A 25,322-nucleotide genomic window follows, 5' to 3' on the forward strand; every position below is an offset into this window, starting at 1 on the left:
TCCAAATAATCCAATACCTAGGTGGTATGCTATCACCATTTAGCCTTGCCACATATGCTTAGACCTTACCTTCACATTTTACTACTTAATTTCAGCTCTGCACAAACTGTGGTTCTCCTCCCTTGACAAACTCAAGCTGTCAAGGTGCCCTAGAAGGTGTGTCTGTTATTTCCAACTGAATTAAAAAGTTATCATAATGGATAAGTAAGGAGTCATTTGTTCTGTTTTGTATTTCGTCATTACCGGTGGTGTATTCAAAATTAGATTTCTTGAATATTCCTTTCATAAATTTAGCTTCAGTTCTTTTCTCTATGCAAGTAAGCACTGCTAATCTTGCATTGCATTTGAAGGCTCAGGACCTACCTTAGTCCGAAAAAAGACTATTTGAGGTTATTTAGACAAATAATGAGAAAGCAAATCACATTAGTGTGATAGTCTCAGAAAAAAAAAAACAAACAGTAAAATGGGAGAAATTCAAGACACTAACTAGACACCAAGAAGATCTTAGCTCACTTCTCAGCTTTCCAACAAATTTTCTTGGACATTGTGAATAATCTCTCACTGCAGTCCTGCACTGTACTAAATAGATAACACTCACAATTACTCTATTACTTAATCCCTAAACTTCATGGTGCAGAAACTACTCTTACTATGTGGATGTACAATGCATAGGATACTCACCTTAATGTGACACACTAATCACATTTGTATAATTATATGCAGCATTAAATTTAATTGGCTACATTGCTGGGCTGCAAACAGCTATATCAGCTTCCAACCCAATATTACACACATAGATGAACAAAGTTTCAAAAGATGCGTTAAGTTATCCAACTTAGGCATTTTAGCCTAGCATGCTCTTATTTAGGTTTATGTCAGCACTTTTGTTATCTTTTTTCTTCACCAATCTATAATTAGCTCGTACAAAATTCTCTAGGGACTATATTTTAGAGTAGCAGATCTTTTCCTTATGCAAAATTGCTTATCAGCATGGAAAGAAATAGCTTAGTTGAAGGTTTATTATCATGTAACAAGTTTATTAGTGTTCTCATTTGTCTTTGTACAACATAGATCTCTTATTTGGCCTGTCCCAGTGTGAGGACCAACAGATGATGAAAAGTACAAGTAGTCTCTGAATCCATCTCCTATATTTTATCCTTTTCAAAATTCAGTCCTTTCAGTTTGTATGCTGATCACCATTTTGCTTAGTTAGGATTACATTATTACTCTACAAAAATAGCCAAAACCCGGCCACAATTTTTAGTCCCTAGTTATCTGACAGTTAGTTTCACTCTTTTCAAGTTCTATTCCTTGATTCTATCTCCTGTTAAATCTTAATCTTTATCAAGCCCTTACCCTGTAAATGTTGAATTTCTCAATGTTTAATTTTCCCACAAAGGTGGAATTCATTTTCCATAGATTAGGCACCTTCAATCTCAAGGAGCATTTATTTTCCTCAGTAGTCATTACAAAGAACTAGGTACCTCTAGAGGGTAGAAGATCCCACTGATGGGCAATTTTTCATTTTTCACTATTATTAATTTCAGAAATATGGCTTGCAATGGCTATGCTTACTTACTTGCATCTGTCCACAGGAACTATTAATACATGCTCTGCATTTCTTTCATGATGGGCATTACATATTAGTGGAGCTACAGAAATAATGGAACAAGTCTCTTATTACATTTTTTTTTTTGTTAATGATAGACCATGACTTCCCATGAACCATCCTGAAAATAATCTTGTTTTTAGAGGTCAGCTTTTTAAGCCTTTTATGGGTCCTGCAAGCTTGGGAAACTGAACAAAGCTTTAGTAAATACAACAGAAATAGTTCTGGAGGCCATTCTATATAGTTCTGCTGAAAATCTGAGAATGGACAGTGATTTTAAAGGGAAAATGTAGAACAAAACATGTCTATAAGAAGAATGAATTGTTGACATCATTTCTCTAATGGTCAGTCTCGGCTGAGAGTGTAATTCTGGTTAGTTAGTTTAGGGTCTAACCTGTTAGCCAATATTAGAAATTGTCTCCTGCATAGTTGTGCAATTAACAAATATTCACTTATTTTGTTATTCTGATCTTAGACACACAACAGGTGTGTAAAAATAGAGTGATGTTGCAGTATGTCAACTTCATTATCAAACATTCAAGGAAGAACTCAGCAGTAGATTATAAAAAGAAACTTCCTTTAGAAAGTGCTGTAAAATTTTGTGAAATAGTTTCTGCAGTAAATAGTTCATTGATAAATCTGATTTTTGCTGTTACTTTTATAATAAAATTTGTTGTAGGAATTGTTTTACATTTATACTCCAGAGTCCAGGAAAAGGAAATAAAACTGGACTTTTGAAAGGTAAGAATCATTATAGTTTCCTGACAATTTGTTGATTTGTGCTTTCATATTGGCCCAAGGCATTTTGAAAGTGCACAGTGTCAGAAGAAGCTAGTGCATTTTTCTACCTATTTTTCCAGCTGTATGGGTAGAGCATTCTCTTGAGACAGCAAAAAAGGGTTTGAACGAAAGATTCCACTTGCTGAGATAGTACTTTAAGTACATGGCTGACAAAAGTGAGAAGAGGCTGTTCTATCAACATCTCTTATTTTTTAGAGTATATTTGGGGGTATCAGTGCCATCTAACATACCTCTTCCTTCAGCCTTCATGCAAGAATTTAAGTACTGGAGAAAAAGACATTTCAAATATTTCTCTTACCAATACCCCACAGTGGATACTATATGATTTGTGCTGCTCAGATTGCCTTTCTGTGGTATTTCCTCTCCTATGCAACACAAGCAGATTTTAGACATTAACTCAGTCATAAGCCTCTAAATGTAGCACAATTAAAGAGTGAATCTGCATTCTACAAATTTTCTCAAACAGAGTGGGATAACTCACTTTCTAAAGATCTGGACTGTTGTGGTAGTATTGGTTATAAGGAGTTATAAAGACAAATGTTTACAAATGAATTAATAGTGAATTTCAAATTATTGATTCTGACCAGCATGATGACCTGCTTGTTTGTTTTCCAGTAGCAAAACAATAAAAAAATCTTTCAAGTTTTACACTACCTCTCTTTGTCTCAAATTAAGGTTTCAGGTGTAAAACAGCCTACTTGCTCACACAGAGATTCTTGCTGTGGGCAAGAATTGGAAAAAAAACTTTATGAGTTGAAGCCAGGCTGCTGTTAACCTGCTTAAAGGTGCAGTGACAAACTGTGGTGTGACCACTCAAGCTCGAGTCATTTTCAGGTAAATATTTTATCAATAATTATATGATGTTTAAAAATACTGCTCAATTATTTTCCCTTTAGATCTAAAAATAATGATATGATAATAATGCTATGTTTATGTGATCACTCCTACCTTTATCACACATTTCATACATGCCTGGTGCTTAAAGATGTTCTCCCACTGTTTACTTCATCTGTTCAGACACTGCACTGATATAAGAGACTTTTAAAACTAAAATGGGTGGAATTCTTTGACATTTTTGCATGAAAGGAACGCAGTTTTATGGAACTAACATCAGACTTGATACAACAACCATTAAATTTTATTTAAAGTCTTTAATCCTATTCAAATTACAAGGCTAAAGAAGGAGACTGTTTTATTTGAGCATTACTACACTGAGTCGGAATTATCATCATGTTAGAAAAAGAGAAGAGAATTTTCCTGCTAAAATAGATTTCAGTGACATTTTCTGTCACAATGTAAATTATGGGTCCTGATAATACTGAATTTTTACATTCTTTCATCTTAATACCTTAAGAGGGTTATTTCTTCAGTCTTCTCATGTCCAGGTCTTCCTCAAGAAGCCAAAAGGTCACAAATGTAATATCTTGTATTCTTCCTTCAGAAGCTCCAGTGCCTCAGATCTGCTACATGAACACAAGGCTAATTTCCTGGAGGCACAGAGCTGACTTGACACCTTCAGTGGCATATAAACAGTATCATCGTCTTGTGAAGGAAAAAAATCACACTGGATGCTAATTACATGTGCCTCATCCATTGCACAGTCCATGCATGACTTTCAGAACCCATTTTTCAGGTGTCATTTCTCCTGTCAACCCATCTCTTTTGCTAGATTACATCAATTATGGATTTCCTCACAGTTCTAGATATTCTTCAGCATCTTGAATGACTCTTTGGATAAATAAAATCATGCAAGATATTTTCATTTCAAAACACTTTGACAAAATTCTTCCATTATTTTATTTTTATGCTGACTCAGCACAAAGAAAGGGAGAGGGAGGGAAAGAAAAAGGCGCTTTTCACAAGTACATCAGTTTTGATCAGCTATACTTAGTTTAACACAAGATGCTGGTTTTGTTTAACTGGTAATTTAGATAAGCCAAATCAATGACTGGATTTTTTCATTTGATTGTCCATGCCACATAAGGACAAAATTGTAGACAGATATATGAATACTCAATTTAAATGTTTCAATTGCTAATGAAAGGGAGCTTAAGCAGGGAAAGAGAGCATAAATACATATATCACGCTGATATATGTTTTAAGTGTTAAGAATGAGCCTTTATTGTATAATTGCCAATTTTTTTCAGTGGTACCTGTAAACTGGGGCCAAAAATAATAGTGTGCACTAAAATAATGAAAAGCTATATGATACTTACACATAAGGAAGCAAAGTAGAGGTCTGGCATTTTTAAAATTCTGACATGTAGCAGACTTGTTATATGGCTATGTATTTACATAAGCAATATAATATGTGACAGTATATTTATATAGCTACATTACTTCTTTAATTAGTATTTAATGGTGATAACTGTAGAGCCTTAATAGACATTAAGGTGCAGTATATATATCTGTTTCACTATCAGAGAAAATTCCTTTAGCATTAATGTTTGCTGAAGAAGAAATTGTGATTCTAAATAGTATTTGCTCACCATGACTGTAAATGCAAGTGCAGACTATGAGCTCCAGAATGCTACATTAACAGAGGCAAAAATTTCTCACCCATCCACAGAAAGGGGTCCATTAACTATTTAATGTCCAATATCTAAACAATATGTGCAACAAATTTTAGAAAGAGGAAGAGAAAAGGCCACAGATCCTGTTTCTTGTGTATCTTATTCCTTTTATTGGATCTGCTTTTATCCTAATCCTGATGAGCATTTTTTTTCCTGAGATACAATTTATGAAATTACTGTTTATTTCTGCTAATGTTCTTTACAAAAGAAGAAAATTCAGAATTGCTTCCTTTCAGGTTGTCAAGGGAGGCATGTCAGTAAAGCCTCCTGACAGTAGTCCAGTGGGTCTTCTCATAAGATCTTCCCTTCTCGGTTTCTATATTGATTTGTGCAAGGTAAAACCTGTTTCTTGGTCTACCTCCTTGAATGTCAGGCAAGGAAAACTTTTATTATACCACTAACTATGGTAACTTTTCTGACTGACAGAAAGGATCTCTAACAGTTAAAATCTGAAAGATTCTCAGTTTCAAAATCTGGGGTACTTTGGGTAATTGTAATATAATAAATGAATATAATCACTTCCACCTCCAAACTCATCTCTTCCACAGAAGTGAATTGACAAAAGTACCTGCCTTGACATGGTATCTTGGCATGAATTTCACAGCTGTATAGTTCAGGTCGCTTAGACTTGACGGTGAGATCCTACATAATTAAGGTCTACTAACTCCATTGTAGGCATATAAGGAAGAATTTGGCTATATGATAGACTTCAGCCCCTGCTCTTTTGAAGGACAGAACTTCACACAATAAGGAATATTAAAATAAACCTTATGATGGGTAATAAGTACATCAAAAATTAGAAGATCTTCCACAGAAGGAATTTCCTGAAATTTCCTTTGCTTTAGGTTCTTGTTGACAATACAAACAGTTGGGTGAAGTTGTAGTATTTGAACCTTTCTAAGATTTTGTCAGTTTAAATTATGACGGGTGCTGTTCTGCAGAAAAAAAAAAAAAAAAAAAGAAACATTAAGGATCCTTTCCCTGCTTATGAGGAATCCAGTTATCTTTCAGGAAATCTATATCGGCTGAGACACAAAAATCACCTTAAATTAATCTTCATCTCAGTTGTATAACATACAGTCAAAAAACTTAGAGAAATTGTCCACCTTAGCAGACATAAAGAAAAACTTGAGAATTCACTTGCACTTCTATAATTACTGTAATTTTACAAGGCAAAATGTGAGCTTTAAAAATCCAAAGGCAATAAATCCATAATTGCAACTATTTCTTTCCCCAAGGGATTAAAAAAAAAAAAAAAAAGAGTCCCTTGTGATAAACAGAAATGTAAAAGATAATGTGCCCAGTTGTAGGTAAGCGAGAGTACATTAAATAAAAACTGCCAATGAAGATTAAAATAGATGAAAATTGTGACTGGTAAGTGCTTAGACATCTACTAATACCAGAGAATATATTTTCGGTACGTTAGTTATCTGATATCATGTCTACCTTTTCAATAGCCTCAAAGCAAAAATGGAGTATAAAAGCATTCATCATTTTAATAAAAAGAAAATAAACAAGTGCCAGAATACCTAGACTCATAATAACATTTGATCTTGAAAATTTTATCTCAGAACCATGAGAAGAGTATGACATATTAACAAAATATGTGCATAAATAAGGTATTCAAAATGAGAAAAAAAAAAAAAAGTAGCAGAATAAGAAAACAGATTGGACTTGAGAATCTGAACCATTATATCTCATCAGAAATGTATTATCATGAGTTCCAGTTGAAAATATGTAGACTAATAAAAGCGTAAAGGAACCTGATACTAGGTTTCTTAAAAATCCGACTGTGAAAAAGCAATTGTCTATGAAAGTACTAGTTGTTGGTTTGGGGTTTTTTTTTAATCTAAGAAGAAGAAAATAATCTAAGCATGACTAGCAAAATATTGTTTAATTTTACTTTTTTGTATTCAGATCTGGTATTTATTTATTTGTGTAACATGTCTCCAAAAATACAGTAGATATTGAGTTAATTTCTCTCACTGGAGTTGGTTTAGGTTTATTCTTCCATCTTTTTTGTTTGTTTGTTTCTTTTTTAACCTTTCTGAAAAGATAGATAAATGAGTTTTCATCTGTTTCCGTCTCTTCCTGATCTCAAAACTTTTCTCCTTAAAGTGTATGGTTTGCCCATCATGAAAATCTCATCCTTATTGGATAAGAACCCCTTTATACTTTTTTATGGAGGAACATATTTGTGCTGCCTGAGCCTCAGACCTCGCCCAACACAGCATCCAAGAAGGAGAGGGTCCTTATTAGAGTTATCTCTCATGAGATTTCCCTCCATTAACATTTTCTGGCTATCACAATGACAGAATTCAACAAAAGCTTGTTAAAATGGTTGTCTCAACACCTAAAATGCATTACCTATATTCTGAAGTAAAGTGATTCCGCTTGATGTTGGATTCTCAAATACAGTTACAAATTCAATAAAATTGCATTTGATTAAGATCATCATGAGATCCTAAATGCTACTGAAAAATTCACTCTTGGAAACAGAAACATGTTGTAGGGCTGTATGTCATCTTATTTAGAATAAACTTCAGAAAGAACACATAGAATGTAGGTGGACTAAACAAGTTATTTGTTTTAATAGGTTTCCCATGCTAAAGCACTTATGTTATAAGCCAACTTTTGTTTGGCTCTTTTTCTTACAAGAAAAAAGTCCTGACAAAAAACCTACCAATGTAGCAGGATCCAATAAACAAACAGTCCAGAAGGCAAAATGTACTCAGTCTTTGAGGTTTTATGAAGTCTTTTATTCCTCTGATATGCATGGAAATTCCCAGATGTAGAAACATTAAAAAGTTTGCCATGGATTTCCATGTCATTGAAAACCTGTCTCTAAGTTGCCATTCAAAAAAACCCACCAAATTGAAACAAAACAAAAGGGCACACCACAAAGAGCAGGTAATCACGCCTGTTGCTACTCTGGCTATGTTTACTTATGTTTACCATAACTGTACTTTCTAAGTAGTTAGACTGTTACATCATGGCAGTAAAACTCTCTTACTATGGTCACGTATCTTTATTACATCTGGCAAAACATACCTTTCTCACAGAAAGCTCGCAAAAGTACAGTTCTGTCACTATAGTCTGTTTGATATGTTTTTGCTGCAACAGCTAAATCAGTCTCAAATCACACCTCATCTACCCCAACTGACATGGCTATTCTGGCAGAAGCCTGCAGTGTCAATATACCATCAAGCAAGAGAATACTGTTTTCCATTATGTTCCCAAATGGCCAAATACATAAAGAGAGATGAACAGATGCATGAGCAGCCCAGCCCTATATGATGTTGATCATTACACTAAATATTTTAAGAGTTTAGGGTGGAAAATAATGTGTTTTGAGAGACAAAATGAGAAACCTTGGTTAAGCACTCGTTTCTCAGAACTCCGGTGAAGGTCTGTGTAAGGGACTACAAAGGTGACCAGAAGGTCTGGAGCATCTTTGTTATGAGGAGAAACTGAGAGAGGTGGGTCTATTCAGCCTGGAGAAGAGACGACTTAGAGGGGATCTTATCAATACTTATAAACATCTCAAGGGTGGGTGTCAAGATGATGGGACCAGACTCTTTTGAGGGGTGCTCAAAGATAGGATGAGGGGCCATGGTCACAGACTGAAGCAAAGGAGGTTCCATCTGAATATGAGGAGAAACTTCCTTGAGGGTGACAGAGCACTGGAAGAGGCTGTTCAAAGAAGTTATGGAGTCTCCTTCTCTAGGGACATTCAAAACCTGCCTGGTTGCATTTCTGTGTGATCTGCTCTGGGTGAACCTGCTTTAGCAAGTGGGTTGGACTACACGATCTCCAGAGGTCACTTCCAACCCCAACCATTCTGTGATTCTGTGGTTCTGTGATTCTGTAATATCTGCATGCATGTTTTGGCATTTTTCTTAAGAACAATTAACTATTATTATAAAATAAACATATTTATGTATGGAGAAGGTATTCGATACTTTATAAGAAGAAAATTTTCATAAAGCAAGAATCATGTTAAACTGGTAATAGAATTTAAGTAATACAACACAGAAGAAGAAAATTAGGCAGAAAAAAATAAATATACCTTTCTGAGAGAAAATAATGCAGCAGCAACAGCACAACCTTCATCTGTAATACCAAAGGTGTCATTTCTGCAAAGTCAGTTTTGTAAGTGAAGGGCACTGTAAGGGTTCACAGCCAACACTCAGCAGTCCAAAATCAACAACCTGTGTTAAAACCACAAAATACGGTCTGGTCATCAGAACAAAAAATCTGGTGCATAGCCTAATACACAATTTTGAGATTAGCAGTCTTGATCAAATGAAATTAAAAAAAACCAAAACAAAACAAAACAAAAAAAACCAACAACTTGGATTTTTGCATGGGAAGAGAAGTCAGTATTTCATATTTGTTCTCTTTTGTTTCTTCCCTAAACATGTGCATATAACATTTGATTACGAGGTTCTGTTACAGGAGTCATGTATACATGCTCTGATTACATATTGCCAAGTATTAAATTACTTTAGCATCTGTAACAATGCAATAAAGTCCAAATGTTTTCAACTGTCCATGTGTTTAAAGGCCAAATGCCTGATGTGCAGCTAGAACTCAGAATTACATGTGCACAGATTCCTGAGCTGTGTGGGTCTGCTTGGCATTTCACGCACACGTATTGGGAAAACATATTTTACATTATTACTTTAAAACATTTGCTGTATATGATTTATTTCCTGTGTAACATTTGTCCCTTTTTATCTTACAACTTTTAAAAATATAGTAGTGAATTACTATGGCTAGATTAAGTTCTTAGCTGTTAGTGAGAGGAGGGAAAATGTTTGGGAAACATTCCTAGGAAGCAAAGATCCAAGACAGTCATAAATCCTTCCTTTTGCTTGTGACACTCACTTCCCATATTGACTTCTCCAACCCTGGAACTCCTCTAGCTCACTCACCCTCTATCAGGTAGTACAGTTTACCACAGGGATGAGCTGAAGCGCACTTGTCTGTCCTATGTTGACCACACCACTTAGTCATGAGGTTCTGAGCTGGTAGACTCAGGCTGAGAAGCCATAATAGATACCTAAAACCACCCTACGTTGCCAGCTGGAGATGTAATGCTTGGACCAAACACAACTCTGCAAAAATAATATGGAAAAGCTTGAATCCTGAACATAATCTCTGATCTACTGTATTCTTAATTGTTAACTGAATCCCTGGCTTTGATTCAGAGCTTCAAAAATACTTCCAAACTGTATCTTTTATAGGGATGGTTCTAGCTCCAAATTTTAGGGATACATACTAGCTGATATTTTGGGCATTGGACCCAAGGGTCAGTCTCTGATTCTCTTCTATTTAGTAGGATAAATAGGATAAATGCAGTCATCGATCTTACATAATTATATTGATGTCACAATAAAAATTCATAATTTGGTATTTTAGTACACTTACATCAGAATTCATTATTACTTTTTTTCCTTCCACTCAAAAACTGACTTAAACCCCAAAGGTTAAATTCTAGCTCAATTAAAATTGCTTGCTTAGAGAAGTTTCATATGAATATCTGATTCTGCTAAAGCCAAAAGAATGTCACATTTAATGTAGTATGGTCATACACTCACATAGAGCTCCTAAGGCTATCTCAGGTAGACTTTGCATCAGTTAACAGTACGTCAATTGAGAAATCCCTCCGTTAAGGTCATAGGTCTCAAATTGGTTCATCTAAGGCCAGCAAAGTGTAAACTAGCTGAATTAAGATGACCTCAGTTACAGTTTTCTGTGTTAAAGCTGTTTTAGTTAATGCTCTCAGGGTCTTTTTGTTCGTTGCAGGACACAAACTGCCTCTATTAAAGTCAGTGGAAATTGCTGATATTCTGCAGGGAGGAATAAGGCAATAAGACCTTGAGATTAAGAAGTCAGCTTTAACAGCACCTCAGTTAGGATGTTTTTCTTTCAGAAATACCAGTTAAAAGAAACTACTAAAGTGATTTAGGAGCACTCAAGTTCCAGATTTGTAGTTACTACTAAGATGCAGGTAAAGCACTTCAACAGCTGTGAGGCAGTGATTTGACAGTCGAGAGACTTGTCTTTTTTTTTTCCTTACTTCTCTTGACATCGATACTGATGCTGTATAAGCTATATGGCAAAATATGAAACTAGAATTGTCATAAATTCATAACATTCAATTACAAATTGTGCATGACAACATCCCATTGACTGAGATGACCAGATGCAATGTCCCCAAATAATGTCCAAGGGACATAAACTTCATAAGATATATCTGTCTTGCTCTGTTCCTCCCCTCTCCCTTCTTGGATATACCCAAGTCTTTTTTATTTGTACTCTAGAGCTGTGACCCTGGATGAGCTCAGCTGTTCTAACAGGTGAGTGGAGGTATAAATGATGCTGAAGTTACCTTTAACACAAACTGTCTGTAGTCACACTACCTCAGCCTGTGTCAGAGGCAAAAAATAGAGGTTAATTTCTTGTCTGAGTACTTAGATTAAGAATACACCAAGCTCTTTGTCTTTTAATGTTATTTTCAGGCTTCCTGATTTTAGTGTTAAATTTGAAAAACAAAACAACTAAACAATGACAAAAAAACCTAAAAATTTCTGTCAAATAATGTATTTTTTTTAAAATTCTGAATAAACTTAAAGTGACTTTGCTACAATAGAAGGAAGTGGTTTGGCTTTGATTTGCCATGACCTATAAAAAGCTAAATGCAAATAAATAAATGATCACAGTTGGTTCATTAGACTGGAATTATAAAATATTGTGACTTTGGTCTTATTGAGTAAACACTTGCTTAATTTAGGCACTACTGGAAGGCAGCAGCACTAGTGTGTTTTAATATTGATCATGTAAGAATCATCAGCTATATAAAACTTTGTTGTCAGCTTTTGTTATGCTTCAGCTTGATAGTTTGTAGGTACAATATTCAATGTTCTTAAGAAAAAGCATGTGCATAAGACTTTTTCTTCATTTTTCAGCAAGAACCTACTTAAACAAGGAAAACAGATTAGGTTTAAAATTTGTTAGTGTTTAGATTTATATTTTTAAGCACTTTGTATTTGGTATGAAGACAGCTTTTATTCAATAAAGGCAAAAAAATAGGATTAAAAAGTCTACTTTAAAATCATTTCAGTAAATACATGATGAGAAATTAGAGTCTTTCTCTTCAGGCATTGCTAGTTACTGAAGTGTTGAGTTTCATCTTGCCTAGCTTTTAACTGCAGTAAGAGATACAGAACTTAAGTATAAAATGAAGTATGAAATTCAAGCTTGTCCTCTAGTTGTAATTGTGGTGTTGCTGGGTAACAGGCCTGTGTACACACCTAGTACACTCAAGTCATTAACTCCTTGGGTGATCCAGAAGCTCCCTATGTAGACATCCACGTAGAGAAGATAATGGAATAATTTAGACAGTAGGTTGAGTTGAGACAATGATTGACTGAACTCCTAGCCACCCTCTAAATTAAGAATTTGACTAATTGGCGCAGAAGCTCTCCTGGTAGAAATTTCAGACTGCCTCAAAAATTTCCCCCAGGAAACCCTGCAGCACCTAAACCAATTTCTATGCTTAAATATGTTGATTAACATCCTGAGTGGAGAAACTTGCTAACTCCAAGACTCTCAGGAGATTCCTGCTGCAAAAGTGATCAAACTGTATGTAGATAAGTCCAATGGCGCAGTCTTTTACAGACAGTTAAGAGAATTAGGAGGTGCCTTATCGGTAGCTTGAAATAATCCATTGCAGTGGAACTTGCACATGATAGAGGTGTCACTCAGGATCAGTGACCAGTGGACGCCTAGAACTGAGCAGAACAGTGGGTTGGGAAGTCTCAACCAATATGCCTGAAGACCCTCATGCAAGGACCCTTGCAAGGGAGATACCTGACACTGTCTGGACAACCACTGACTGGGTTGTTCAACAGATTTGATTCCCCAGGTAACCATTAACCTGTGCCAAGATCCCAGGGAATCAGATTTTAGCTAGTGCTCTGTCCATGTCTGTGCAACATCATCATTAAAAAGTTAGTTGCCTAGTCTAAACTCAGAGGAAGTAGTGTCACCTCCACAGCATGATATATACCACCTACCTTTTAGACAGTTAAAAATGTGTAATTCTTCTCTAAAAGTAAAAGCACTCTACTAATTATACTGAGGTGCAGGTGTACTAAGGGCACACAGGTTCACCACTCACAAACAACAGCAGTGCTGCCTCCTGCATCCTGTGATGCAGCTGTGATTACACAGCTGCAAAACCTCTTTCCCCCACCATCACTCTTTTCCTCTTCTCTCACCTCCATCTATGTCAGAGTTGGAAACATGTCCTTGGTATTACTCATATTCACGCAAAATGCCTCACCCAATAACTTTTCATTCAAATATTGTTAATTTAAACCAAATACACAACTTTGAGGGTAATTTACAGTGGAAAACCATGGAAACTATACTGCACTTTATTAGCAGACTAATCCTGCAAAATAAAGCAGGAAATTAATGGAAAGATGGATAAAAACCACTCAGTGAAAAGCAGAACCTTCAATTTTGTTTTTTTTTGTTTTTTTTTTTTTGTTTTTTTTTTTTTTTTGTTTGTTTTTTGTTTTTTTTTTTTTTTAAAGCTGCTACTGCTGCTAGTAGCATCCTAAGTTACCCGGTCTGGTCTCCATACTGCATCCTCCCTCCTGCCAACATAACTTTGTAGTGGTGGAAAGAACTAAGAGATTGATCCTGATGAAAACTCACACAGAAGGAAACAGTTATTTTTCAGCTCCATCAGTTTTCCAGTGTGGTTCATTGCACAGTGGTGGAGTGAGGGCAGGTGTGAGCACTAAGCATCGTTTCTGGCAGTGCTGGTGTATGTCAGCTTAAAGTACTTACAGGCCACCAACCCCTCATGCCCAGCATCTTGGATTATAGACAAGCAAAGAAATCTTACCAGAACCTTTAAAGGCCTATCTAATATTATATAATAAGAAAGAGGGGTTCATCCAGCAACTGAGAACTATGTCTGTAAATTTCAGTGAAGAATTAACGGCTTCTTAATCAAACCATGAATATTCATAAAAAATAGAAAAAAAATATTGTTTAGATGTTATCCACAAAAGGCTGTATTTAATACCTCGTTACAATATGCTGAAATCTCCTGTGTTATTCTCACCATTTATTTTTCAACATTACCAGAAGATGAGATTAAACAAACTCTTATTCAGAAAAAAATATGAAGTGTTGTCCCATTTTAAGTAGTAAGAAAGTCTGGAGTTTTAGAAAACCATTTTATGTACTTTTTAGTATTCTGATAATATGCATGGTTGTACATATGATAACACATTAGCCTACTCTTCCGTGTTTGCAATGGACCGGATTCTAAGGTCACTCTTCAAAAGAAAAAAATTGATAAGAACATTCACAGTTAAGTTCAAGTCTTGAAAGTAGTATTATAACAAAGGATTAAGTAAAGAAATTTGAAGAGATAAGACCTTCCACATCATTAAGTGCATCACACATAAATCTATCAGTTCTATTTTAAGTTATTTTCATTTTGTAAAACTTATATCAGAACACTCCAGACAAACTACCTTAAAAAGGAAAAAAAAAAAAAAAGAAGAAAAAAAACTGGCACTCATTTTATAATTACAAGAACGTTTTAGAAATAGCACAAGAATTCATTTGAACCAATATAAATAAAGTTGCTATATCCTCTAAATAATGCTCAGCATTGAGTTCCAGCTGCAAAGTGCTAGGGTAAATAGTAGAAAACTATAATAAAAACCCCTCAATTGATGAATTGCTGATAGCAATTTAAAAAACAAAACAAAACACCAATGAACTAACTAACAAAACAAACAAACAAAAGGAAACAAACAAACAAACAAACCAGGAAAACTTTATAACAAATTAATCAGAGTAGATTTCTATAAGGTCTTGGAAAGTATCTTAGTATAAACCTATGCTAGGTAGGTAAATCTTACAGAAAACAATAGCTTTACCACCATTTCTGTGCTTTATAATCAGATATGATAATTTTGGTTGAAATTATTACCAAAGTTTTCAGACAGAGAGAAAGAACCTTCAAATCTTCATCCATGCAATGCACGTCTCATAAAATACTGAACAATTGTTGTGTTCACAGGCAACATAGAGGCACTCTAAGCAACAATCCAAGAATGATTGTCATTGGCTGTGACTCTATTCTCTGAGATTCAGACTAATGGCAAATGAATTATGATCAGTTTAAGTGATTCATCCTCACTCATCGACTCCAGATCTTCATGACAAAAACAAGTCAGTGTGTTTCTTTGTGTAGCTAAGTTATAGAAGATGCTTCTAATAAAATCTTCAGAGCTACCACTGAAAATGAAATTGTAACAATATCCATAGTTAAGACACACCAACATTAAGAAAATTTCAGAACATTTATTATCACTACAGATACTCTATGATTTATTACTAAATGATAGTGATAAATATCTCAAGATTAAGGTATGATTACAACAATGAAGGGTGAGGAGAGAATGTAAAAACATCATTATGCTCTGTATAACATTTTTAGCCCACTCATATTTGACAATGCAACACTTTCTTTTTTCTGCACCCACTAATTGGATTTAAATTTGAAGCTATATCACCTTGCACTGAAATCTTGTAATATCTAGCATGCTAAACAAGGTCAGCTATAGCTTTTTCTACATGGCTAAGAAGCTTCTAAGAGTGATTTAGAAGTGAAATCCAATTGAAGCCAATAACAAAACTTCTATTTACCTCACCATGTACTTATATCAAAAGGATGATGTTACTGATTCAGTAGGTAATGCTTCTACCTCTAAATTACAACTCACCCAATGTCATATTCAGGACTCTGATTTTAGTATTTTGGGCAACAGTAGTGTTGCATTAGCTCTGAAAATCTGAAGGAAAAAGTACCATCAGATAACCTTTCAGAAACACAAACTTTTCTCCTGTCTAAATAAAATTTAAATCCAGCAATCTGAACATTTATACCCATCAAAATCCACAAGCATTTCTCATAGAATGGTTTCAATAAACCCTATGATCCTGGTGAATCCCAGGTACATTAATTATACTGTTTAACTAAATTGCCTGTGTGGTTTTTGTATGCACAATATTCTCTGCTTTCCATTCAAAATTACTGTTTTAATCTGTTTTCATCAATTCTGCTCTGTAAGAAGGAGGCCAGGGAAGGTCACACAAATGAATAGCTTTTTAAAAGGTAGGAAACAAGGAAAAATATATTAAAGATCAGAATTTGCAGTGCAGAGCATTTATGAATGGAATCTTAGTGAAATCTTTGTTTGGAACAATAAAAACTTAACAAAAGATCCAGAAAGAATGATTAACAGTGGGTTGTCAAAGTCTGCAAGGAAACAAAGTTATCTGGGAAAAATGAAAACCAGCTGTGAGGACTGAAGAAGACTCACACAATCAAATACTTGAGATACCAATGACAAACAAAAGTCAGTGAAGATAAATGTAAAGTGAAGCACAGTAGAAAAAAACAATCAGATTTTCATAGATGGACTCAGAGCAGCCTGTTAACACAGTGGAATGCATTCTTGGGATTACACAGATAGTAATATGAATACTTTAATGATGAATACTCAGTGACAGTCAAAAAAGTAAACAGTGTTAGGAAAGGAACAGAGAGCAAAACAGAAAATTGTTACTCCACTGTATAAATTCAGCTTCCCCAGAGATCAAAGATCTTGAATAATATGCTGATTTTTTCCAGAATTTTTTTGGTTTTCTGTTTTCAGGAAAAAAAAAAAAAAAAATATATATATATATATATATATATATATATATATATATATTAGCACAGGAGAAAGGCAATCATCATACTAATTTTCAAAAAATCGAGAATGGATCTTACAGGTCAGTCAGTCTCACTCTCATCCCTGAGAGCTCCCAAAGGAGCGAGTTCCTTTAGGAGCCATTTCTGGTGCCTGGGAATAACCAACATCTATTTACCAAGGGTAACCTATGTTTGATCAACCTGATTGACTTTTGGGATGAGTTTACTAGATCTGTAGTTATTGTGGACAGCGTTTACTTCGACTTTAGCAAGGCTTTGAACCCCATCTCCCATGGTGTCTTTGTTGGGGTATTATGGTCTAGATGAATGGATTATTAGGTAAAAAACTGGATGGTTTATCGTACTCAAAAGATAGTGGTTCATACTCCACCTGTAAACCTGTATGGGTTATGAGTAGAGTTCCTCACAGGCTAATCTAGAGATATATCATGTTTAATATCTTTGTCAATGACCCGCAAGACTAGATGAAGTTTGTTTTCATCAGGTTTATGGGTAACTGAAATGGGGGGGTGCAGTTGATATGCTCAAGGGCAGGGCTTCAATTGAGAGGCATCTAGAAAAGGTAAAGAAATGAGCTAACAAGATCCTTATGAAATCCAGCAGTGGCAACTGCAAAGTCCTGTACTTGAGGGAGATTGACCACCTGCAGCTGCATAGGCTGGGGATTGACTGCCAAAAAGCAACTCTGCTGAAAATGACATGGTGGGCAGTAGGCCAAACGTGAGTCATCTCTGTGCCCTGGCAAAAAAAAGCTTATTGCATACTGAGCTGCATCAACAAGAGCATAGCCAGTAGATCAAGGAAAGTGATTATTGCCCTTTACTTAGCCATTAATAGACTCCATCAGGAACACTGCAGTCATTTTTCTGGTACAAGAAGTATTTATAAAGCTTAATGAGTGCAGCAGAGTCCAGCAGAAGGTCACCAAGATGGTCAGGGGCTGGAGCACTTAACCTTTGAGGAAAGTTTGAAGGAACGTGGCCTGTTCAGGCTGGGAAGATAAAGTAGCAGTTTCCGATATGTAAGAAGGGACTACCAGGAAGACAAAGCCAAGTTCCTTAACAGGGCGGACAGAGGGAGGACAAGAGACACTGGCAATGTGAAGAACTTTTTTTCACTGTAAAGTTCTACAGTTAAGTTAGAAAGTTCCCTGTTCTGTTAGTTCCTCTGGAAAATATCAAGTTCTCCAATACCAAAGCTTAAATTGCCAGAAACAAGCAAACCTATCATAACAGAGAATGGCAGTAGATATGTCTGTATCCATACACATTATTGAAGCAGCACTCTCTTTTGTAAATCATAGCCTTTATATTTTTCTTTTTTTTTTTTAATTTTTAATAAAGCATTTTTCCAAATGTGTAGAGCAGGTTTTATGATAAGGCTGGTAAAATACAGCTATGAGCAACTTTAGGCTAAAGATATAATATTGTACTATTGTCACAGCCTGACAATGTTGCTTTCAACACAGCTAACAACACTAATTGCTCAATGTTGGGCCTTGAGAATTTCAGAACTAAAAATGATGAGAAATTGGAGCACTGGAAAAAGCTCCCAAGGGAGGCAGCCACAGGCCCAACCCTGGCAGTATTCAAGAAGCGATTGAACAGCATCCTCAGACACTTGGCATGAATTTTGGGGTTGTCCTGTGCAGGGACAAGAGTTGGACTTGATGATCCTTGTGGGTCCCTTCCAACTCAGGACATTCTATGATTCTGTTATTCTGTGGTAATAAATTCAAACAGTCCAAGTTCAAGGGGATATAAGGAAAAGAATCTGCTGTGTGTGAGTATCTAAGCACTGGGAACAGGATGCCCAGACATGCTATGAAATCAACATGTTTGGAAGTTTTCCAGACCCAAATGGACGCTTGAAACCGAACAATCGGGTCTAATCCCACGGTCCACTCTGCTTTGAGAAAGAGGTAAGTGACCTCCCAAGACTCCTTCCAAACTCAATAATGTTATGACATTTTGTTTGTATGTATCTAGGAAACATGTGACTTGAATAAGCCTGCTCTAGATTGTGATGGGAAGACATATCTAGAAAGCAGAGAGAGCTAAGAGTTAGAATGAAAGGATATAGTTCTGCAGAGATCCTGTACTGTTCAGTATGTAACATTTTAGATGATGGAAGTAGAAATCAGATTTATTAAATTGACATAGTATATAATTTTGGAAGTTATAAACATAAACTACAGGAGAGATTCCAGAATAAAAAGAGTCTTGTCAAATTAAAGAAATATTTGTGAAGGAAAAAGAAATCAATAAACATTAATGCCTTTTGATTCAAATGTTTATTTGTCCAACTGACTATATGATGGTAAAAATGGATCTGGACAATGTTAGCTGGACCATGCGTCAACCATATTTTGCAGTTTTAAAGAGTATAGATCAGCACACTGAAATACATAAACCAAACCTGAAAGATAGGTATTTCCCTTCTAGCAGTGCCAGTACAGCTTCAGCTGTGTCTTTTACGGGCATCAAACTACAACAAAGATGTGGGTAGAGAAATCCTGGCATAAATTACCAAGAGTAATGTAGGACCATACTCACATGACCTGTGAAGAAGGCTTGAAACAACTGTGGTTGTTTAGTCTAGACAGGGAGACAGAAAAGAAACATGATACCACTTTTGAAATATGTAAAAGGCTCCTGCAAAGTGAAAAAGAACAATCTGCTTTCTATCTGTGTGGAGGACAGGTCAAGAAGCCGTGAGCTGAAATTGCAGCATAAGAGCCTTGTGTGACATTAGGAAAACTTTCTGACTTAAAGAGTAGCAAATCACTGAAATAGACTGATAATGAAAGTGTAAGAGTCTGCATCATCTGTAGACTACAAGAACAGGCTAGACAGACCCATGTCAGGGATGCTAAAGGTTTAATTGTTTCTGCCTGGGTATGGAGAAATGGAACAGACGATCTCCAGAGATCTTTTCTAACCAGAGGTATAGAATCATAGTAAGACTGGAACATAAAGTTTCTCTTGCTAAAGGAATGAATAATTTCATAGAAATGGAAAAGTTCAACCCTCATGAAAAAAAGACATTTTCTAATACAGCTGTGTTTCCAATGGTGATTAGCAGATCCACTGTACTTAAGGTGAGAAACCCTAAGGATAAAAGAGTGTTTTAGGTACCCTGGGCTCAAGCAATTCACTATTTTGAAAATCTGTTCCTGCTAAGTACAAATTAAAATAGAATGTATTGAAAGACAGCAGGTTGAAGGGAAAATATTTAATAAATATATGAATGAAAAAATATATTCAAAAGGTATGATCCTACTAAACCTATGAGTGCACGCAGTCCTACTTGCGGAATAAGAAGCTGCTTATTTCCAACTGGGGAAGATGGCAAGTCACCACTTCAAAGGATGTGACCCACCAGTAATTCCTCTGCTGTTCAGGAGCTCTGGAAGTTCTCATTTGACCTCTTCTTTGTTGATACTTCCCTATGTATACTGATGTTTCTGAAAAAACTTTAGAATCATCCATATGCCAGCATTCAAATATCCTTGGAAATGGGGCTGTCAGAAGGCAGGAAGATCACAGTGTACATTATAAGCTACTTACAATTTGTACTCCAGTTCACACGAAGCTTTTGTAAACATAAGAAAAGTCTACAAACTCCCTTTTCTTTCTGATAAAATTAGTGGGTTCTGTTGGTCCTCTGTACAAGAGGTGCTATAGTAATTATTATAGAACAGCTGAGATGTAACAGCTAGATCCACTGCTGGTGATAATCAACACAATTACATTCACTTCAGTGTAACTCTTCCAATTTATTCCAGCTCGTTATCAGATCAAAAATGTCATATGTCCAAAAAATGCACCTATTTTTAATATTGAAAGGCAAAATGCCAATAGGCTTTTTGTTTCCTGATTTGCTTAGAAATCTTATTTTAAAAATCAGTTTATGTATTTATCTTTCTAATTTGTAGTCAGATTAAAATCTAATAGAGATTTTGAAATAACCTATCAAAAAAATTAGTTCACTTCTTAGTAGGGCTTCTTTCTAGGCAAATTCATGCTAAAAATGCCTCAACAGGACAATTTAAAAATGGAAATGGTAGCTATAATTTAGAAAAGCTTCAGGGTTAGGAATGCTGTATAGGAAACACAATTATTCTGCACTAGAGAGGGGCTGGAATTGGTTATTCTTTCTATAAGAAAGAAAGAAGTGGAAGGAGAGCTCTGGAGCATTGAGCATATTAAGCAATGCTGAAGATGAGCAGCATTCCCTGTTGCTGGGGGACAGGATGAATAGCAGCTGTAACTGTTCCTTCAGGGTAATGACTGCTTTCCCACAGTCTTCGATTATTCTTTCAATAAGAATAATGAGATTGATTTGCTGAAGTTGAGGCATAGGCAAAATAGATACCAGGGACCATGATGATTCTATCAGACTGCAGCCAGGCGTGGGATTCCCTGTGGTCACAGGCATCTTTTGGAGCCAAAAAAACCCTCTGTATTTCCCTGTTAGACTCCTTGCCCAAGGCTTCTAATCAGGGTTTCTTAATTATTATTGTTTTAAGCCCCAATCCATGAAAGCTTAATGCTTACACAATAATCTCCTCAAAACTTTGGAGGGATAGACCTATGTGTAGTTGTGCATAACAGCTCACAAGATGAGACCTTCAACTAGTGTTTCCAAATCATCTGAGGAAATTAGGAGCTGTCCTTTCAAGTGTCCTTGAAAATTACAGTCTCAACCTAGACCCCTGTAGTCATGGTAGTTTGTTCAGTCCATTTCCGTGTGAATACCAAACAGGCAATTTAGAAGTCTAATTTTTACCCTCCCCATATTGTCAAAAAGGAATTAGACCATATGAAGTCATCAAGGACTATCTGAGGATTTGCTATAACACCCATCACCATGGTATCTAATTGCTTCCTGAAAAGAGCTATTAATCACTGTGACTAAGCATTCCCTCCTACCTGATCTGTCAGCTGAACGGCTGTTACTTCAGTTTCTGATTTATGTTCTCATGATTTAACTTAAATATGGGCATCAAATAGGACACTGGATAAATTCTCTCCTTTTTGAAATCATCACAGTAAAAGACCCATTTTAACGGATTAATTGGTTTCCACTAGGGTGATGGGGAGAGATTAGATAAAGAGTAGCAATTTTCACCTCAAAACTAGGAATTTCAAAATTACAGTAGAGTTAACTAAAGCAAAGGCATTAAAAAAAGTTACTAGGGCATTTTCCAACAAAACAATTTTCATCAACAAATATTATGATTTGCAGAAATTTTAGGGCACTGATTCTGACAACAATTTCTCAAATGCAGAATGAAAATTCTAATAATAATTTCCATCACACTTTTAACAATCAGGCTGTTGCTCAATCTTGTGAAATGTAGAACACATACGTAAGTGTGATAACCTAACCACAAGGCTCTCACATACAGCACAGACACTTTCAGTTTAACAAAAAACTACCTAAGATTAATGAAATTTATATGACTGAATTTTCAAAATTATTCAAATCCATTTAAGAATGTTATTTTCTATATGATTAAACAGATATTTTCCAATAGGAATAGTGAAAAGAAATATTTGAAAGGAAAATAACAATCACCCTTATTTTTATTATTTTTCATCTGATTTCTCTGTGAACTTAGCCAGTCACATCATTTCATGAATTCAAGGAAAACAGCAAAGTTTGTTGTCCTTGTTTACCATTAATCTTAAAGAGTTACTACTTTTGGTTTCTTTGTTTCTACCTGAAGTAGAAGGAGCATTCAGAATTCCCTCATTGTCCTTGATAAATAACACTTGCTGTCACCTTGTCATGAGAAAACCTTGAAGTTTTTAACAGCTACTGCTACCATTAAGGATAGTGAAGGTCTTGTTTATGTACTTTTCCTACCTTCTGATCTTTAATATGAGTCTCGCACTTGTAGCTGTACTCAACTTATTCCAGGTGATATCATCACTTTTTCTTCTTCTATACATAAATTTTGTTCTTAAATACATGAATATGTTTTATGAATATTATTTTATATTTTGGTTGTCTGCTCTCCTCCTTTACACAGCAATTACCATGTTTTGCTTCTCAGGAGAAATTTATCAATATATTCAATATGTTTTAGGAGAATGTTAAAATAACAGACTAATTAAAACAGACTGGTTTTCTCCAGTTCAGGTAAAAACAGCCCCATCTTTTAGAATCATGGCACAGTACTTATGCATTCACACCAAATGCAAATTCAGACTTAAATATATACATCTACATTTACATTTACATATACCTGTGCATGGACATACAGATCTACAGGCTGATTTGGAAATGAATCATTATGTTTTCCCCAATCCCATCTGAATACATTTTAAGGCACTTAGAAATCGCATACATTGAAGGCACAAAAAAGAGGCATAAAAAGTTAATCAAAGCATTAAAATTTTGGACAAACCTTTTCATCAAGTCTATCAGTGCAGCAATCAAATTCTTTTCAGTCTTTCCTCTTAAAAGAAATTTTGCATCTCCTTCATGAGTCTCATCTTCTGCCTCTGAATCTTTTCTGATTTTTGTAATTTTAACATGCTGCTTTACTTTGTCAATTTTAATGACAAAATGGAGGTGACTACAAATGTTCTAAGCTGCCTAAAAGTCAGTGGTAAATCACAGCCAAGCAAAATTTCATCCCGAGTACTTTGTCCAGAACAGAAAAATTGAGCGTGGCTAACTCAAGCAGCGAACTACAAAAACAAAACAAAACAAAATGGTCTTCCAGATCCTGCCGCTTTCTCTACAAATCTTTTTCTAGAAGCTCCATCAAAGAGATTGTGGCTTCTGCAGTGACCTCACAGTCATTAGGATGATATCATGTAACATTATTGCCAGCCTTATTTACATACTCTTTCTTTCTCTCCAGCTTTCCCTCTAGCTCTTGCTTCTCTGAAGTAAGCCATTCAGCTTTAATTCATTTATCTTCAGAAATTTAGTTTAAAATTGCCTCCTATGGATGCCTTATCACATTCTTTAGGTTTCAGCTAAGAGTCTTAAAATGAATTCAAGATCGATCCTCCACTGGCTCTTACACTTCACTAGCATAAAAATCTAAGCCATCACCTCCTCATTGTACATCTTCTCATAATCTTCAGTAATCCTTACTCTGTATTATATTTATGCATTACAGAATTCTCCATCTCTGAAAAATGTACATCTTAGATTTTGTATTCCTCATGTGAAAAAAATACAGCAAGTAGAAACACATAGTATTTGCTTGATATTGTGAAAACCTTTTTTTCATCTCAACACCAATGAGAGATTAATAAATTGCAGAAAAAAGCACATAAATAACTGAAGTATAGACAGCTGGAACTAGACAACCCCCCCAATATCTTTGGTCAACAAGTTTCCTACCTCAGTTTTCCCTCTCTATAACAAGGGTTTCTGTGTTAGAAGAGTATGTGTTATCCGAGAATTTGGGAGTGCAGTGTAAGCACAATTCCAGTTGTCTAACGGCATTAGTTTCCAGTATCTGCTAGGAAGAAGACATGTTTACCAACATGTCCAGAACTCTCTTTCTTTGAAAACCTAAGTAGACACACTAAGCTTCAATTTTCTCCAGGGACTGGTAGTAAATATGTTTCAAGCAAAGCTAGAGGCATAAATAAGGATTATTGTTTGAAAGTAGTCAATTTGGAGTGGGCAGATAAAGCTTAAAGTTTTGTGGAGTTTTCTGCTTAACAGCTCTGTTTCCATTGGGATCAGCAGTGAATATGATTGCAGCAATATGTTCCAGGGTTTATTTTGACAAGTTAAAGGAAGGAGAATGGGGTTCACCTTTCAGCTTGATACTCTGTCCATCTTCCATTAAGTCACTTTTTAAAGATCATCTGTTCTCAACTTTCCAACTTTCTATCTGGCAGAATGCGGGGATATAACTGTTCTTCCAGTACCAGTGTGCAGCTTGTGTGACTATATCAGTGACTACTTACCAGCCCCTGAAGAGCTCAGCTTCTAGGATCATTTAACATTCCCTGACACTGGTGTTTAATTAGAGAATGTTTGAACTCTTTTAACTGATAGTGACTCACGGCTGCTTGCATCACCTTTTCAAACTTTTAAACATTTATTTTTATTTTTAGAAATGCCTAATCCCCTTTTTAATAGAAGAGAATGAAGAGGATTAAGCAAATGAGCAGTGAATTGAATACTAAACAATGTGAGGAAAGGTGCTCTGACAGAAGCCTTCATACAGACAACCAGGAAGGCAATTGCGAAAGAGGCAAAATGATAGAAGGCGATTCTTGCATGTGATTCTTACAATCAGCTGTCAGTGCCCGTGTATGCAAAAAGATTAGATATTTAGGATAAGACAGATGTGCACATGAAATATAAGGCAAATAAAAAGGAAAGGATCTGGAAAATAAAATTATTAGGGACTGATTGAAAGGAAAGAACATACCTTCCCACATGTGACAAATGTACAGTTGGTCAGCATGCTGCAACACATAACCATCAATTCATTGCTATGCAGAGTGCCAGCAGCAGGCTTCCACATTAG

General features: G+C 35.6%; 1 long non-coding RNA gene across 1 annotated transcript; it reads right to left on the minus strand.

Moving 5' to 3' along the window:
* Positions 1-5,668: 5,668 nt before the first annotated feature.
* Positions 5,669-25,322, minus strand: LOC139827750 (uncharacterized). Its single transcript, XR_011738672.1, has 3 exons — positions 25,224-25,322; positions 9,053-9,194; positions 5,669-5,918 (listed from the first exon to the last, which is right to left on the minus strand). It is a non-coding gene; the product is annotated as an uncharacterized lncRNA (long non-coding RNA).

This window comes from Patagioenas fasciata, chromosome 3 (genome assembly GCF_037038585.1).
Source record: "Patagioenas fasciata isolate bPatFas1 chromosome 3, bPatFas1.hap1, whole genome shotgun sequence".
Taxonomy (NCBI): Eukaryota; Metazoa; Chordata; class Aves; order Columbiformes; family Columbidae; genus Patagioenas; species Patagioenas fasciata.